At 48.4% G+C, this 7,772-nt stretch overlaps 1 protein-coding gene across 1 annotated transcript in view; it reads left to right on the top strand.

Annotated features, from left to right (window-relative positions):
* Nucleotides 1–266, top strand: part of LOC115528963 (egl nine homolog 2) — a 2,997-nt gene extending 2,731 nt beyond the window's left edge. Inside the window, exon 4 of the mRNA XM_030337448.1 lies at nt 1–266. This exon is cut by the window's left edge and continues 342 nt beyond it. The gene's annotated coding sequence lies outside the window, so the exon portion shown is untranslated.
* The last annotated feature ends 7,506 nt before the right edge of the window (nt 267–7,772 follow it).

Genomic DNA, 7,772 nt, shown 5'->3' with positions numbered 1-7,772 from the left:
ATCCCGTGGGCTCGCTCTCCTCTCGCTCTCCTCTCGCTCTCCTCTCGCTCTCCTCTCGCTCTCCTCTCGCCAGGGAACCCTTTGAGCGGCAGTGGGTCTAACAGAACGTGAGGCAGAGGCGTCAGAACTCTGACAGTTTCATCTCTGGGTTGAGTTATTAGATTATGATCAACTGTGTGTGTGTGTGTGTGTGTGTGTGTGTGTGTGTGTGTGTGTGTGTGTGTGTGTGTGTGTGTGTGTGTGTGTGTGTGTGTGTGTGTGTGTGTGTGTGTGTGTGTGTGTGTGGGGGGGGGGGTGTATGTGAGAGAGAGAGAGAGAGAGAGAGAGACTTAAACTTTAAACTTTGATTACTCTTTCTTAAAAACTGGGGCAGATGTTGCACAACCAGATGAGTATCAAATGGAGCTTAACACTTTGCTGATTCATGACCTCGGATTCACAGCACTTGAAGCACACAGAGACACAGAGAGACCTGCACTGGATGTGAGCCGCAGTGCAAAACTACAACTACTGTGTTGCGTTTGATTTGGTGTGTGTGAAGAAGACTATTGTGAAAAGAAAGCACTTTATTGTTTGACCTTTGTTATGAATGAAAAAAATTAAACTCGAATCTAATGCATTTAATATGTGGCTTCTATGATTCAGATGCAATAGAAACGTGACAACAAATAAATAGTTTGCTTAATTTTTCAGGATTTTGCAGTATTTTATTAAACATGTTTGTTGTGTACATGAAGCGTCCTTGTGTGTTCTCTCCCCTCCCAACCCTGACCTCCTGCTTCAGCAGCTCCACAGGGCGATGACTGCATCAGAGTACCGCCTCGTGCCCACTGCACCGTCAGTCAAAGGACGTCGGAAGGCGTGGCTGACGGATGGGGGAGCTTATGCTGCTATCCATTTGGATGGTACGCTGGTACGAACGACCAGCTTCAGCGAGAACGTGACGTATTTCCCTTGCTCCAGCCTTCCAGTTTGCCATTTGTGTTTCTGTCGAGCCACGAGGGGGAGTAGTAGCAGGCTAGTCATCATTAGTAACATAGCCTCTTTAGCAAACCAGCTTCAAAACAAAACTTTACATTGAAGGGCACGCAAAGCAAGACCGTGCAATGCATATATTGGTGACCGGATTAAAGCAGCAATGAAATCAAGTGTGTAAGAGGTTTTAAAAACGACATTAAAACCACCAACGTGGTACAAATAGAAAGAAAATACATCTCATCCCCCATTAACTATGGGCGCAGCCATCTTCTTTGCGAGTTGTACAGCTCTGCTCGCTCTACTTTGAAAGCGACGAGATGCTACGACCAAAAGGGGGCGTGCCTCAGTGAAATGCCGCAAGAAAGCTGGGAGATTTGCGACTTTACCACTTCGTAAATCCAAATGGAGAGCAGCATTAGTAGTGTCACAGTGCTGAAATTTGCATACGCAATCTGATTGGATGACGGATCCTTCGCTGCCGAAAAAGTTATTCAACTTTTTGACGGAGCCAGAGGCTCCCCCCGAGGCTCCCGCCCGAGGCGTGGCGCCTCGTGCCCACTGCACTGTCAGTCAAAGGACGTGGGAAGGCGTGGCTGACGGATGGGGGAGTAGTCTTTGCAGAGGCATCCGTCAGCCAATCAAATCGCTTCCCGCTAACAACAACAAAGCCGGGTTCTTCCCGCTTCTTCCTGCTTGTCGCTTTCCAGTATCGTCAGAGCCCGAGTCGCGTCACAGTGCTTAAATTTGCATACGCGATCTGATTGGAGGACGGATCCGTCGCTGCCGAAAAAAGTTGAACATCTTTCAACTTTTTGACGGAGCCGAAGGCTGCAAAGGAACGAATGGATCCACAATGCATTGCGCGTCCAAATGGGGACGGACGCGCAATGCATTGTGGATCCGTACGCTGAAGGCTCCGTCAAAAAGTTGTAAGATTTTCAACTTTTTCGGCAGCGATGGATCCGTCATCCAATTAGATCACGTATGCAAATTTAAGCACTGTGACACTACTCGGGCTCTGACGACCCTGGAAACCTCCCCCATTCGTCAGCCACGCCTTCCCAGTCCTTTTACTGACGGTGCAGTGGGCACGAGGCGAGAGGAGTTGACAGCCGTCAACATGAGGCCCAGTGGCGACTGGGCATTAGGGGCAAGAAAAAAAATAAAAAAATAAAAATGAAAAAAGAAATTATATATAAAATAATTCTATATATAGAGAGAGAGAGAGAGAGAGAGAGAGAGAGAGAGAGAGAGAGAGAGAGAGAGAGAGAGAGAGAGAGAGAGAGAGAGAGAGAGAGAGAGAGAGAGAGAGAGAGAGAGAGAGAGAGAGAGAGAGAGAGAGAGAGAGAGAGAGAGAGAGAGAGAGAGATAATATTTTTTTTAAATCTCCCCAGAAAGTACTGTAAAATAATAAGTTCAGCGCTTTTAGTTCATTTTTAGTCTACCCTAGCTTGCTTCTCCAGACTGAGTTCGTCTGGAGGGGCAAGAGGGGCTCGAGCCCCACCAGCCCAATGTAATGTGTATTGGACTTGAAAAATGGAAATGCGCATGCTCAGAGGGTTTCTCTATTGAAGTCAGTTGAACTGGACGGAGATTATTTTACTTCTGGTGCTAGCCCCAACGGGACCGCCATGGAAATATATGGTTCGTTCCACTACAGCGTAATTTCCTTTTGTAGGCTGTAGTGTGTTTGCGTGATGAGTCATGACTCGAGTGACCTCCCACCTCACCTCACGTGCCGCGCGCAAGAAGTCAGGTAGCGAAGAAGAGAAGGAGAAGGATAACTTTGCTACCAAACATGCCGGAGCCACACAAACGAAAACGAGTAGACAACATGAATGAGGTAGATCATCTATTGGAGCACAGATTGACACCCTTGGAGGAAAAAGTAGAGGTATAACGCCTTATGTCTTGTGCTCTTCAGTCTATTTATGTTTTTCCAGTCTTATATACTGTTCCCACTCCTGTCCTGCACCTTGTTGTGGTGGCGAGTGGGCTTTAAACCAAGACAGTCCATTCTGAATCTTTTCTTTCACAGCTATTATCTTTGATTTCTCCTCCAGGACACTGCTTAGGCCTATGGGAGGTGTACTACATGGTAAAATGATATTGGGTTCTTATAGTAGGCCTAGCTATTACAGCTGTTTGCAGTAGTATCATTTTATTCTGAGGTTTAGGGAAGCTTAGTTTAAAGTTTAAAAACTTTTAAAAACTATACTTTCATTATTGCAATGTTTTGATGTCAGCAATGAAAGATTAAAAGCTGCACTAATGTACTTTATTAATTAAATATATGTATCTGATACATGGAGAACAGTCACTCAAAGCCCAGCATACTTAATAGTGTTAAAGTATATTTTTATTTGTAATGGTTGTGATGGCCCCAGGACCTGCCTGCTGTCCTGGCAGGTCCTTGTGGGTGGAGGGCTGAATAGAGAATGGGAAACACCAAGCCAGGGCTACAAACAGCATGGTGGAACACTGACACGTAAGTAAGACCAATGAAGGAAGCTCAATCTCTATTTTGAAATACTTTTGCTTTTTATGAAAATTGCCATTTTTATTTGTAATTTATTAGGGCTGTAACTTTTTCCAAAAATGAATTTCAAACTAAATTAAAATGCACCGTAATTTGTTTGGATGGATGTCTGTATGCCTGAAAAGCCAGTAGAAACACTAACAAAAGTGAAGGTCTACTGTTTTTGTTGAAAGATTTCGGCAGTTTAGACGCTCTTTGGCGTATGACTGCCCTTCACAGGTCAGATGTGACGTCACGAACACTGGTTCGTCATTTAAAAGAATAAAAAATATTAGCCTAGCCCCACCTGTTTTTTACATGAGGAAACCCCACTGATGAGGTCGCAGAAGGTACGTTGGTGAATCCTCTGGAGGTCCGCTGCTACGAAGGCCGCTGGACCGCTGGTGGCTGAGCTCTCTGCTCACGCGCTAGGGGAACAGGGTCAGACAAACAGCCAGGACAAACAGCCAGGACAGGGTCAGACAAACAGCCAGGACAAACAGCCAGGACAGGGTCAGACAAACGGCCAGGACAGGGTCAGACAAACAGCCAGGACAGGGTCAGACAAACAGCCAGGACAAACAGCCAGGACAGGGTCAGACAAACAGCCAGGACAGGGTCAGACAAACAGCCAGGACAGGGTCAGACAAACAGCCAGAACAGGGTCAGACAAACAGCCAGGACAAACAGCCAGGACAGGGTCAGACAAACAGCCAGGACAGGGTCAGACAAACAGCCAGGACAAACAGCCAGGACAGGGTCAGACAAACAGCCAGGACAAACAGCCAGGACAGGGTCAGACAAACAGCCAGGAAAGGGTCAGACAAACAGCCAGGACAGGGTCAGACAAACAGCCAGGACAAACAGCCAGGACAGGGTCAGATAAACAGCCAGGACAAACAGCCAGGACAGGGTCAGACAAACAGCCAGGACAAACAGCCAGGACAGGGTCAGACAAACAGCCAGGACAAACAGCCAGGACAGGGTCAGACAAACAGCCAGGACAATGCTCTTTGTAATCTCTACTCCTAGTGCCGCCCACTTCTGGTGTGGAACAAGTCTGCACAGATACTTCCTCCTGCGCTCGCACGCTACTGGAGCGCGGCCAGAGCTGAGGACGGGGAGCTCTGGGGGAGCACACTGGTGGAAGGATTGGGAGCTCTGGGAGAGCACACTGGTGCTGAGCATGAGTTCATGGCCCGATACACCGGCTGACGGAGCAGCGAGGGCACCGTCATGAGTCCTGTCACATTCTACTTTACTGTAACATCACAAATGTCTGAGGGGGGGGGGGGTTCTCCTTGGTAAATTTCCTGTTTCCATGGTTACATGAGTAGCAGACTGTCTAGCCGCCGTATGAGAACACAGGGTCAGCGTCTCTGCTCGGAGCTCCTCGGAGGTGTGTCATCGCCGAACGTCAAACCGTCTGGAACCTCTGGCTCCATGTTGGAGATCCACGGTTACCAACGGCAACCAGAATACTCTGCACGTCATTGGATAGACCTACAACCAATCAATTGATCAATCCATCTTGGCTTTTTATGAAAAGACCTCAGCAGCGCTCCCATTGGCTTCTCCTCTGTACAGCCATAGTTATGCCCGCCCCGTGTTGGATGTGATTGGCCCGGTGGCGACTTGGAAAGCTTCAACTAGCCAATCTCTTTATGGTTTCACCTCAGCTGACAAATAAAAAGAATCGAAGGACCTTCGCCTTACTGACGTACACGTTCAGTTCAATCATTCGTCCCGTGTGACATAATACCGCATAACTTTAACAGTTAACTCATAGGGTTAGGTTAGGGTTAGTCCCTAAACTGGGCCTTCAGCCCTTTGTTTTACCTGCCTCACATTGTACACCTGACATGAGCCTTACGTTATAAACAAGTAAACACCGTCCAAATAGAAATAATGATGTGATAAGCACTACATGACAACCTGAGGAATCCAACTTTGCCAGCTGTAAGACCGGGGCCAAGATGGAGTCCAACGGCTCTCTATGACCGGGGCCAAGATGGAGTCCAACGGCTCTCTATGACCGGGGCCAAGATGGAGTCCAACGGCTCTCTATGACCGGGGCCAAGATGGAGTCCAACGGCTCTCAAGGACCGGGGCCAAGATGGAGTCCAACGGCTCTCTAGGACCGGGGCCAAGATGGAGTCCAACGGCTCTCAAGGACCGGGGCCAAGATGGAGTCCAACGGCTCTCTAGGACCGGAGCCAAGATGGAGTCCATCGGCTCTCTAGGACCGGGGCCAAGATGGAGTCCAACGGCTCTCTAGGACCGGGGCCAAGATGGAGTCCAACGGCTCTCTAGGACCGGGGCCAAGATGGAGTTCTGCTCTGAGCCAGTCTCTTTACACACTTCAAAGCAGGGGTTCCCACCTTGGCGTGGGGACCTCGTGGGTTCCCCTGATATGCATATGGGGACACGAGTCTGCAGTCATAAGCTACAGCTCCTTGTGGCAGATTCAGACCCATAGCTGCTGCTGTAGTTAACCTCTGCTTTACTCAGCAGCCTGAATGAAGAACTAATCGAGGAACCTCCATCAGGTGACGCAGCACTGGCTTCTCAAGTGGAGAGACATGAAAAATGACCTCCTGTGTTTACAAACGCCGGCTGATGGGGTGTCTCTTTTTGTGCGTGCAGTGTCCTCTAGAGGGCGCTAAAGACACGCTGGTCTCTCCACAGCCCGCGGCGAGGTTCTAACAACAAGGGGCGGTTTCTAACAACCAGGGGCATATTCTACCTCAAACGATGCCTGGAAAAGCACAAAAATTCCTGTCATCGCTAAGATTACCATGACTTCTGCCTCCAACCAGCAGAGGGCAGAATAGATCAGCTACAATCCCTAGCAGCAGGCCAGCCTCAGTGCAATCGGCTTGTAGAATAACGTTTATCTGAAGATCAAGGCATGCAGCCGCTCTGACGATGGATCTCTCTCTCGTTCTCTCTCACTCGACCGCTACCTCTCTCCACCACAAACACACACACGCACACACACACTCTCTTGCACATGCACACAAACACACACTTACACTTAGACAGACACACTCACTCACACACACACACACACACACACACACACACATGCTGTTTGTACATGTACCAGGGTTATTATGTATGCGAGACTGGGATTTGGTTTAAATGAAGCAGCATTCCTTTATTTATTGTTTGCTGCCTCTAAATCAGAACTATAATGTCCCCCCACACGGCGCATCGGGAAATTGGCCGTCTGGCAGTCGTCTCCCTGTAATGAAAACCCGATCCCCTGCTCCGGTTCTGGGGGGCGGTTCTGGTGGGCTCATCTAGTGCTTTTAAAATGGCCTGCTCCAGCACGTCCACCAGACGTGCTTTCACATTAAACGTCTTTTATTAGCCTCAAATTGTGTTGCGCTCCGTATCTCTCTCGCTCTCTCTCTCTCTCTCTCGCTCTCTTGCTCTTTTTCTCTCCATTTTGTTAAATAAACTCTGAACGTTAGGTTTGTACTGGAGAACAGTATAGTTCTATTTTGTGTAACCGTCATAACATAGTGGAGTCGTTCCCCTTTTGTGTCAGAGGAGAACCCAAGACAATGTCAAGATATATATATAGGCTACATATACACATACAGTACATACGTACTGTACATACATACGTAGGTACGTACGTAGGTAAATAGGCTGAGCAATGTGTGTCCTTCAAGCTAAGGTCATGTCAGTAGTTGCCATGGCGATAGGCCTGCTCAGGATGGGGGAGAATATCGAGGGGGGGTGGGGACCGGTGTATGACCGGTCCCCTGGGGTGTGAGGTACGTCTTGGGTCGATCAATAGCCTCTCCTCCTCCAAGCAGAATCACCACAACACCGGCTTCAGTGACTACAGGCCAGGGTGTTTGTGTGTGTGTGTGTGTGTGTGTGTGTGTGTGAGCATGTGTGTACGTGTGAGCTTGCATGTGTGTGTGCCTGTTTGTGTGTATGTGCTTGCTTGCGTGTGTCTGGTTGCGTTTTTGTGTGTGTGTGCATACTTGCATGAGCTTGTGTGTGTGTGAGTATTTGTCTGTTTGTGTGTGTGTGTGTGCATACTTGCTTGTGCCTTTGTGTGTGTATGTGTCTGTGTATGTGTGTGCTTACTTGTATATGCCTGTGTGTGAGTGTGTCTGTTTGTGTGTGCATATTGCTTGTGCTTGTGTCTGTTTGTGTTTGTGTGGTGTATGTGTATGCATGAGTGTTTGTGTGTGCCTCATGACACGAGGAAGAGGCTGGCTGAGAGAGTGGAACGAAGGACTGCAGGAGAACG

The sequence above is a fragment of the Gadus morhua genome, chromosome 16 (assembly GCF_902167405.1).
Source record: "Gadus morhua chromosome 16, gadMor3.0, whole genome shotgun sequence".
Classification (NCBI taxonomy): domain Eukaryota; kingdom Metazoa; phylum Chordata; class Actinopteri; order Gadiformes; family Gadidae; genus Gadus; species Gadus morhua.
The sequence above is the reverse complement of the archived record's forward strand: the minus strand, read 5'-3'. Positions and strand labels throughout refer to the sequence as shown.